Here is an 11911-nt window from a genome sequence, read left to right as displayed (position 1 = left end):
TGAACCTAGAAAGCTTTAAAATATAACAATAGGTTTTGGAGATGTCGTGCAAGGACTTAGAGACAGACTTGCATTATTTATAATACAGAAGTTTGTAAAACATCACCAAATATCTGGAAAGCTAGATTTTACATGACAGTGTATACTGACACTAAAATACCTGGCACTTTGTGCAGTTTAAACAGAGTGTGGATATATGTCCCGTAGAATAGAAAGCTCTCCATATGGAAATGCTCTATCAATGTAAAATAATTTCTACACATAAAATATATTCTGCTGAACTTTATTATAATAAGCTTCACTAGCTTTCAGTAAAACAGTGCTCAAAACAACACAAAAGCAAAATCTGCTTACTTGGTTATTAGACATCTTTCAGTTACCTCCACTTTTGTGCTTGTGCAGTAGAAACCAATCAGCAAAAATGTCTCCTCAAAATTAAATTACGAACTGAAAAGCTCTACTTACGCAGCATGGAGTTTCCTACTCCCATCACCCCAATTACAGTAAAAAGTTGTAAGATAAATCACAGGAAAATAACTGAGCTACATCCTTTAGCTTTACTGTCAAGACTTAGAGCTGTGAAAAGCAGTAAACACAACTTTATTCTCTCCTCATCGTGACCAAAAATTTCTGCAAGAATAAAATTTCTGAAAGAATAAACCCACCATTTTTTCAGAACCAAAACCCATCAATATCTAACATTTTGGGACTGACAACTGAATTACAGCATACCAGCCACAGGTTTGGTTCCACATTTTAAGAGCCTAAGTTAACAGTGAAAGTTATGAGCTTAACTTTCTGCGTGTTAATTCATCAGGCTTAATTATGATATGAGTTTGCAGTGTGCTCAGGGAACAACATCTCTTGGACACTTTAAAGAACCCACAAACAGCCTTCAAACATGCTTTCATGGGCAAGTATAAAGTAATGTTTTATTACCAAAATAAATTTCTAAGAGCCAGCACTTCACTGGAGGGGGGAGGTGAAGAACAAACTTGCAATGAATATGATGAGAAGAGGTAGTACATTTACTGTGCTGGCAGTGGCATTAAGCACCCTTTTCTGATCTCCAGCAAGAACTCCAAATGCCACAGCAAAACCCTCCTGGACAGACGGAGACAATTCAAAATGTCTCAGCACCCAGACAAATTTACATTAGGATCAAGTGTTGAAGTTTTAATAGTGAAATAAGCAATATGTATATAGTAAATTCTCTATCACTATTAATTTGTTTTAGTGAGACAGGATTTTTTTTTTTCCTAAAAAAGACCGTTTTTAAACAAGGGAATTCAGGCAAGAAATTAATTCGAAGAAGCCTCCTAGCCACATGATCGAAATTTTTATTGTGACCTTCTAAACTGTACCTCTTTCCCACAGCTCAGGCTAGGTCTCATTTACAGGCTCCGTTTCCTAGAGTGGCCTTTCAGGATGCTCTGAAAGAGTTGGAGAGAAGTGCTCTCCTTAAATTCTAGTCTTCTCAGAAGGTCGCCCCTACACCTGAAACCAGACAGACCTACACTTACAGAATAACATACAAGTAAGAGCAACCAAACACTGTTTTCAACACTTAAATCCATAAAGTGGATTTTAACTCATCCTGAATGCACTAAGATACTTCACACTGACTTCAGAGTGGGCTGAACTGAGTCATCTAAAAACAGAAATGAAACAAAAATGAGAGTTAGTACCAAAAACTTAGGTCCATACCCTTCCCCTCCCTGCACACTTCTGTCTTATCGTCTGACCTTGTACAGCTGTTCCATAGCCTGACGATCCATCTAGTATTAGTCAGTCTACCCTTTTATCTCTCAGTATTAAGCAAGTGGTAGGTGTCTGGTGAACACATACTTCCAAGCACCCTCAACAACTAGGACGAAGAAAATGTTTTCTATTTGGCAAGGTCTCCCCTCTCCTATCTCTTTTCCAAGCTCCCTCTCTTGGTCACTCAGCTTTGTGAATAAATCCATTCTCTCCTCACAGCTTCCTCAAGTAATAGCAACATGAGTTTCATCCTTCCTCTGCCCAAGCCAGCACAGATACAGAGGAGATCTGTTATTTTCACTCTATAGACTCTCAGAAAAGACCAGCCTCGTAAGCAGCAAAGTAAGCCACAAGAGCTCTCAGTCCAGTACAGTATCACACCAGATCCAATTAATTCATACATGATAAGCCCTTTTATAGCCGTTAGATTTAATAAACACAAACTGTATAGAAATGAATAAAAAAGCCCAGAGAAACAATAGTGAAATCAGTCTAAAGAATCCTAAGAGGAAATAAAGGCAAAGCAAAATTTGCAAGGAGATAGTGTCTTACATTATTAGACTAATAGATATAGTTGGGGGGGGGAAATGTAAGCTTTCATGCACTCAAGTTATTAGCTCTTTAATTAAAAATCATATGACATATTGTTAAATTTAACAAGATCTTGAAGAACTATTACATAAAAATGTAGAAATATGTATATTTTCAATAGATAAAGCTATAGAAACTTCACGTTTCAGGGAATACTCCAACTGCTGTTGAGAAGGGTTGGCAAGAAACCTTCTTTTGCCTGCTGCTCTGCAATTGTGCAGAACAGTGAGTAGCTCTTCACACTAAGTCCACTGTTGGGGGCAAGATACTACAAGACCACTGGTCCAAGTATGGCAATTCTGAATGTCCTGTTAAAAGTTGTTTCCTGAATTTATATAATCTTGTGATCTATGCTATTACTGGCATAAAACATTAATTTAACCTAATGAGTTTCATCTGCCAATCCCAACACAGCACTTAAAAAAACCCCACACACCCAAAAAACACAACAACAACAAAACCCACACAACAAAAAACACACACCCCCACACACAATAAGGCTATTCTGGAAGTCAGCAGTACAGTTCCTCTTTCTAGCTATTTTTATCTCAAGCCCACTGCTATATTCAACAATGCATGTCTAAGGGAGAGAATTTTAAGGGGGAAAAAAAAAAAAAATCACTGTTTTATATAGATCTGTCACTTCTCTGTCCTAAACCCCCAAAATCTCATGGCCATAAACCCAGTCCTGTTGGGATGCATAGATATGCTACGTTTTTACAAGATTTTTATTCTAACTTACATCCAGTTTTCAATGCCTAACAAAATGCAAATAGCTATTATTGCTTCCATGCTGTCAATACCAGTGATCCTTTGATATTCTGAAATAGAGTTATTGCCTTCTTTTATAATCAAGTACAAAATCCATGCATCAAGGATCAGTGTCCTAGAAGACAGGACTTAGACATAAAAGGAGAGGTATGTTCAGGTAAAATCAGTTGTATATGCTTGTGCAGAGACACCGAGCAGATCCACAGCAAGACCAGAGGGGAGCAAGAACACACAGCCATCCTCATTAGAAACACATCAGGGCAGTAAACTACATGTGTAAACCGAGGGTCATAGCAGAGTCCTCAGCTTCTTTTCCCTCCCCCCATAAAATGTGTATTTCTGCAGGAGATATATGGGAACTAGTTATGAAAGTCAAGCAATTAAAAAGCATTTCCAAGGTATTCATGGGACTGTACCAGCCACAAGTGCCTGACAGCTCTACGCGTGTGCAAGTCCCTGGAGAGCCATCACACTTCAATTACTATCACTAACATTAGTCATTATCAGGCTGGCTTCAGTCCCTGGGGAAGGCAGCTTGTGATGACAATATCCAGCCTCTCCTTGTAAAACAATTCATTAGGCAAAGCGGAACAGCTGGGGCAGCCACGTGGAGGTCTGCAGAGTGGCCGCCCCACCGGGACCTCCAGCCCCTCTCTTCCTTTTGGAGAGGGGCAGCCACCGCCCCCATGACAGCTGTAAAAGTCTCTGGGGACACTTCAGGTTTAATCAGTGCTTCTTATACTCAGGGGAAGCATTTGACTGCAAACTTAAACTAATGGCACTCAGAAGGTTACAACAATCATCAGATAAGAGGCTTTAGGGCATTTTTATCTTGTTCTAATGCTCACAAGTTAATGAGGCAATAAGAGACAGATAGTATCAGACTTGGTCCAGCAACATCATAGAGACAGGATGTTCAGAGCTGCATTGAGTGGAGATACAAGAGGTAAGGTGGCAAGTCCATTATTGATCTTACAGAAGACTTCATGCTCAGAACGACTGAAACCACTCAATAAAGAGATAGAACACTAGAAGATTTTTCACATAGCCTTGTATGCATTATCACCTGATCCAAAATAGAGAAAACTGAAAAAGAATATAGCAATACACCACCAACATATGTTCAGTCTATTTGACAAATACACTGTATTTCCTTTTTCAAAAAACAAATGCTGGGTGAATGAAACAGTGAGACTGATCCTTATAGACTGAGTAACTCCACTGCCTCTGAGCTAGCAGGGCCAATGTGCCACCAAACAGGTAAATAATCCCTGGCATTAGTATGGATACATACCAATAATTTTTAACCTTTATGCTGCTTGCAAATAGAAGGGTTTTTTATATATAACATCTGTAAATGGCTGAGAATAGCCTTGCTTTTCTTAGTTACCTTGCTGGGGTCCCAGGCTGAAGAGCACTTTATACTGGGATCTGTTCCATCACCTCATTTTACTTCTACTGACGACATACACAATGATGCCTTCCTGTGGCATATAATAGCAGCAAGCAGGGGACAACAACAAACAGCATACAGGATACTTAACAATAAAGACTTTATATGCTGTTTTTTAAAATCTGTGATTTTTCCAATGTCTTGTAAAAGAAAGTTAACATGAATTCCACCTTACAGTTGGGGAAAGAGGGAGGGACATGTGAGAAGGCAAATAAACCAACAAAGCAGAACAGTGGTAGTGCCAGAAACTGAATCAAGGTCTCCAAAGTCACACTCTAGTGTGATTTTCACTAGGATCAGCTGCTGCTATGCAAATAGGTCCAGCTACCCACACTGTGGAAGAAAATTCTCTCTTCACTCCTGCCAGAAGTCAATTTACAAGAAAACATTTCAGATAGAGGTGATACAGGGGCAATCTTTCCAATATTTGTAAATACAGAGATGTTCTATTAACACAGAAGTAGAAAAGTTTTAATTGGATAAAGGAATAGACAGCAAAAGAATTTTAAATAATAAATACAGACCAGTTGCAAAGGTCTGAGAGTCCCTGCCAGAGCGTCTCCTGAGATTTGTTTGGCATTTTTGTGTTTTTAAACCATAATGGAAAAATGCACATAACCTTATGTTTGATCAAACTTTTCCCCATCCTCAATTCCTCCACTGACAGTAGTCTACAAGTTATCCTGTCAGAACAAGAGTAGCAAAAAATAGGCTTCTGACAGTATAATGTAAGAACATTTTGTTTGTAGTCATGTTTCTTTCTGTGCCAAGCATGTGGCAGGTAGAAATGCTTTAATGTGACAGCCCATTCCTTTACTTTCGTGGCTAAAAGCTCTTCAGTCAAGCCCCATTGACCCCCTGCTTGTCTAGACAGATGATGGTGGTTTCACTGTTCACTTCAGCTGAGACACACAAGAACCTCTGTGTATGTTGAGGACTATTCTCTTCCTCTGTTTCAAGAATGATACTGAATGGACTGTATCTCCCTATGCCGAAAAACAGGTTCCCCAGCCCAAGTTGCATAGACTTACAGTCAGCCCTGTGGATGGATGTATTTGGAAGTCCATTCATCATCCCCCAAAAGCATGAAAGCCATCACTGCGATAGAAGAATCTTTAGGTTTCTTGTTCCTAATCAGGCTGCTCACATGGAGGCAGACCATGGAGTTACACCTGAGATCTCCCGCTCAAAGCTCGTAAGCTGAACCTACTGTTTGGTGCTGTGTTCTGCTGAGATTGTGGAATCCAGGCTTTGAATTAACTTACTTCTAGAAAAGATCTTAGATCACAGAATCACTGAATCACTGGATGATCTGGGCTACAAGGGCTCAGAAGGTTTCCTACTCAAAGCAGGGTCAATTATGGGGCCAGATCACGTTGCTTCAGGCTTTATTCAGTCAGGTTTGGAAAACCTCCAAGAACAGAGACTGCACAACCACTCTGGTGGTGCACATGTTCCACTGCTTGACTGACCAATGCTAATATTCCAGATGTCCTCATAAAGTAAAAATCACTGCTTTGAGTAGCATACCAAAAATCCTGCAAAAGCTAATGGTGATGGATCAGATCAATGATTTCAGAGTCTTCAAAGCAGTTTGGTCAGTTAGTCTCCAGATCAGTCAGATCTCTTCCTCTTCTTCCCTACTAACACTGAAAAGGCTCCCTTCTCTTAACAACCAGAAGTATCTAGATCAACCTTCATCCTATCAACATAAACTCAACAAGTCTTTTCCAGAAAGGATCAAACTATTGCAGCATTTCTTCCTACTATCAAACAAACTACGGGAGCCAAAGGGGACTTTCAGAAGAGACATTTTTAGAAAGGAATACCAGGGTGTAAAACAAATGTTTTGTGTGTGGGGTTTTTTGCTGTTTGGTTTTTTTGTTTGTTTGGGTTTTGTTTTGTTTTAATAAAGCAAGTACCTTTCAGAGGTGACCTTTGTTTTAACAAAATCAGATCCACAAACTAGGTATGGGGATGCAGATAAGGAGAGGAGGACAGAAAAGGAAAAAAGACAGACATTTCAATAAAGATCAAGTAAAAAGCATCTCACAGTAACTCAGCTTTTATTTACAAGTTGCTGCTGCATTGAGCATGACTGATTAAGATCAACAGCAGTTTTAAGACTACAGTTATCTGCCAGCTATTGGGCCACTTACCACATGGTCCTTATACCTAACTTTGGAACTCAGTTACAAGAGCTAGATGGACACTGTCTAACACTCAAAAAATCTCCCCTTTGTATTTCCAACATCAGGCTCCAGAATTAACAACCATGCAATGGCAGATGTCATCTTAGCATTTCTAACACTCCTACATCTAAGCACATATAAAAGCTATCTATGCAATCACAGAGTTTACATTGTTTATGATAATCTCCCTTCTGCAAACAGTGTCCAGCAGACTTAGAAAAATTCAATCAGCTGCATTTCAGTGTCTCAATGCATACCTGACATAACAGAAATTTTGGATTTTACAGTCACTTTGAATACTTAAAAATAATTCTGTGAGAAAATAATTACCTTCTTACTGTAACAAAAAAACCAGTAAGTCACAGACCAAAAAAATCCAACCCAAACTGTATACTCTAACAAAAGGAGATTCCACATACGCGCATATCAACAACATGCATCAAACAGAAAATAAAAGCAAAGAGAAATTGCAGAAGTTTGAACTTTTGACACATTTAGGAGAGTTTGAGATTTTTCCCCATTTCTCAAACTCCAACAAGCAGACTTATCAATGTCTAGAGACTAGGATGCTGTATTAGTACTTGCCATCAAAATCCACAATACCACTTTGCCCTCAGAGTAAGGGAGGGGAAGAAGGCAAAGATGCAGAAATTTCTTGAAGCTTAGAGAAATATTTATTCTACTTTACCAGCAGACAGAGAACACCCTAAGGATCCATGCAGTATTTTTTCCATATATGACAGTTACCTAGATACAGCATTTGTTTTATGGTAAGAATGCACAATTTATGCATATGGGGAGTATCACATTTGATATCATCAGTAGACTGCATCTCCATGATTTTGTATTTAAGCACAGTCTGGACCTGTTTTTATCTTTTCTGCATATAAAGGGCAACTCAACCCCACCCCCACTTATTTAAAAAAAAAAAAAAAAAACCAAAAGCAGCCAAGGTCCAGACTCCATTTCCATCCTCACCATCACAACCTAATCTCCTGGCAAGTTAATGCAAATCAAAGTGAACACTTCTCTGACACTGGTAGCAAAGTGTGTTCCTCTCCCAAGAGAGACCTGTAAAACAGGACAGTCACTGACAGCAGTACAATTACTGACACAGATACAGACTTTATGGACATGTTTATCTCTGCTGTAAATCCACACTCTCTCTCCACTCCGATTCATGAGTCATAAAGAAATTGCAGATAATGAAAAAGTTGGAGAAATTTACAGCGTGTCGGAAACCTCAGACAGCCAGAAGAAATTAAAGAGCTGACTGAGAATAAATCACACAGGTACAATTAAAACTTCCTATACCTTCTTCACTTCCAAACTGGGGCAGAAGCCAACGGAGATGATGAAAAGCTGAGGTCATGACTCCTCCGACTGTAATAATTTCTTAACTACTTACATGTCAAAATTAGCCAATTCACAGACCACGTATGAATGGCAATTTCGCGCCTGCATTCTGATGCCTTGCTCTTCCAACAGGAGCTGCCCTGGAAGAATCCTGCCTGTAAATAAGCCACCCAGTGAGCAGTATCAGGAAAGGTGATTTCCTCGTCCCTCTGTAGATGCAGAGTATCTCTTAACACAGCGCTGTGCATTAAAATGAAGAAGCAGATCTACAGTGTGGGAGGAGGGCATAAAGAGAACCGGGAGAAAGGCCAAGGTTTCACATGGACATCAGAGCAGCTTGGACATCAGGGGGGCAGGGCCATATAAACACCTTAACGGACAACGTAAGCATTCTTTTCACCTCTCTGAAACAATCAAATAAGGACCAAGAATTACTATGAATGTAAACTGTAAACAGCGTCCTTATTTTTTCCTACTAAGGAAAACGAAACCAACCATTTCAACTGATTGTGTAGTTCCTGAAAAACTCTGTGATCATTTCCTAACCCACAAATGAACCATCCAAAATGTGAGACATTTTCTGGGAGAAGTCTACTAACTCTGCTAAGTAAATCCTTAAGCTAACAGCATATTACAGAAATCCAGTGTCCAAAAAGCATAATTTTGTTGTCCAGCTATAAAACTCTGCCTTCAAGCTTTGAAGCACATGAAGTATACTATTTCACATAAAGTCCTTGCCAAACACAGTGCTAAATAACAAAATAAGGCAGAAATATGCTTTCAGGCAAAACTGAAACATGAAGATTCATTCAGCAAAGCAGGGAATGTAGAAACTAACCAAGCAAAAAAAAACAGTTGCTGCAAAGAAAATTCTAAGCAGAGCAGAAATAACTGAAGTACACGCACCTCAAACTGCTTCCTCCCACTCAGGACAGCTCACCTTGCAAGAGTAAATAAACTGTGTATTTTAAGTTTAAGGACATAATGAGCACTAGACTTGGCATACAACATTCTCTTCCAAGTCCAACATATTTAGAACAATGGAGGTGATTCCAAAACATATTTTCTTCCTTCTCGTTTCAGATTAACACAGACACACTGGTGCTAGAAGCACTATAGTTCTGGAGGTGCCAGCTTTTAACAAAGAAAAAGTGAGCATCCTCCTTACTCTTTTGTCAGCTGTCAAGATGTTAAGAATGTTGCTATATCTTTCTAATAACTGGCACTAAGACTCTTGCTGTGGGATCTAGATTTGGATCCACATCACATGATCCTCTTTCACTTTATTTCCTTCTTCCTTCTCCAAAAGCCAGTTCTCTTCTCCAGCTCCACCAGAACACTTTAGGTAGCCTATTTCTCCAAGGAAATAAGGAAAGAGTTCACGTTCAGGAAAGAGTCTGCTCTTCTATGTAGACTCCAAAACCTACTTTTGGCTAACAAGAAACCCTAAGAATCTAGTTCACTTTTTTATGCAACTTCCTAGACTGCAGAGAGTGGACATACAGCTTTTACTAGAATTGGTCTCTTCAAGTCATTGGTCTCTTCTCCCCGGTAACTAGCGATAGGACAAGAGGAAACGGTCTCAAGTTGTGCCAGGGGAGGTTCAGGTTGGATATTAGGAAGAACTTCTTCACTGTAAGAGTCGTTAGGCATTGGAACGGGCTCCCCAGGAGGTGGTGGAGTCACCATCCCTGGAGGTGTTCAAAAAATGTTTAGATGTGGCGCTTCGAGACATGGTTTAGTGAGTTTAGCGGGCATGGTGGCATCGGATAGAAGGTTGAACTTGATGATCTTTGAGGTCTCTCCAACTATAATGATTCTATGAAAATGGACCAACAAGACATTTCAAAAGATGCCATGAGACAGACACCCCACTGACACCCTGAATATTAGAACACTCTTTACTTACACATACCTGTTGATATGTTGATTTCCTACAAATGTAAGGATGTGAAACATTTTGTTACAAACAAGTGTACATACAGACCAGAAAAGGCACTAGGTAACTAGAAAAGACAGTATGCAACTGTACTGCAGGAACTGGGGGGACGTTCACAAATGTAAAGTAAAGCTTCTGAGCTTAAAAATCATCTGTGTTGATTGACTCAGGACTAAAGAAAAAGTGGTTACAGTCAGGAAATATTTTTATCTGATCAATTACATCATTGATATGCGGCCATTTGGGTACGAGGGCCAGCTGTTTTGCATGGAGCCTAAAGGCTGCATTTGGTACTACATGTAGACACTCCTAGAAAAGATAATCCATTACAGAAAACAGAAGAGGTCCTTTCCTTACTTTGATTCTAATTCAACAACTTACACAAAGTTCAAGTTTAATAACTAAGTGTCATGCCCTGTTTTTCAGTTTAATAGGTAATACAAGTTCAGGCCACGAAAGATGGAGCCTCTGATTTAAACATATCCTACCTATGATCAGCATCAAAAAAGGGAAAAAAATTAAAAAACAAAACCCCACAGAATAACTCAATGAGTGAATTCATATTCAACCATGTAGAGAAGACCTATCCTAGCTTTGAAATTATCCATATCAAGAGTAACCTGCAAGGATGACAGGCAGAACTAAGTATATATATTTTTCAAAATATGCTACAGTTAAAGCCTGCTGAAGGCAAAAGATGGAACTGCTCTACCCCTCCAAACCTACAAAAAAGCTGAACTTGCAGGCAAGAGATCACGATAGACAGCACTTATCTCAGAGAAATGAAAAACCAAAGACTACCAATCTGAGAAAGAGTGGCAATCTGTAAATAGCTTGGAGTTCAGAAGGACTCCTTTATGATCTTCCAGAAATTTCAGAGGCTGCTGAGGCTGCAGGGGACTACAATTCACAACCAAGGACAGCTTAACTTGGGAGCAAGGTAGCTGTTTCTCATTCATGTGCCCATCTGTCTCTTGCTGTCTCTGGAAGGGTCTCTCCATTACAGGGACACCTCAGTGATTTCTGGTAGCAGTTGCTTAACTACCATGCAGTCTAGCCTATTGATAAAATAAATAAATAAACAAAAAAACCCCACTGTCAAACAAAAGATCCTTCCAACCCACCACCCTGACAAATGCCTATAGAAGACTGTAAGAGCAGGGAAGCACGTAGCTGTACCTGCCTAGTAATCTCTCCCAGCTTTCTGCATCTCCAAGATTTCCAAGCCACTGGTGACTTCTTTGTGGTCAGACACCCTTGATGGATTTATCTTCCAATAATTTGTCTCATTTATTGAGCAAGATAAACTTCATGCACACAACCTCCAGCAGCGATGAGTTCTGACTTTAATGCACAGCACAAGTATCTCCTCATGTCTGCCCTGACATGCTATTTTATTCTCTCCGGCGCTTGTACGATGAGAAACAGTCAAGAGTCATTCCCTACTCATACTTTCTCTGCATTCATCAGTTTTACAGATCTTTTTCACATACTGCACCAGTTGTCTCTCTCCAGGCTAAAACCTCCTAGTCATTTACCAATTCTTCATACTAAGGAAAACTATCACTGATTGACTAAACCGTGGTTGACTTTTCCTTCATCAGTCTGTAGTGCTACAAGACCGCCAACTTTTTGCTGTTCACCTGACATCTCCCAGGTCATCCAAGTCTAATTCTTGGGCCTTTGATAGCTAGGATCAAATAGCTCTTCCACCATACCCTTGGTATTTAATTTGATTTAATATATACAGAAAATAAAACAGCGTTACAAAGAAAATAGGAACAAAGTTGCTAGAGTCTAGTGAAAGTCACGGCACACAAAACCACAGGGGACTATAAACAGGGAGAC

This window comes from Cariama cristata, unplaced genomic scaffold, assembly GCF_000690535.1.
Source record: "Cariama cristata isolate BGI_N322 unplaced genomic scaffold, ASM69053v1 scaffold17192, whole genome shotgun sequence".
Lineage (NCBI taxonomy): Eukaryota > Metazoa > Chordata > Aves > Cariamiformes > Cariamidae > Cariama > Cariama cristata.
This window is presented reverse-complemented; position numbering follows the sequence as displayed.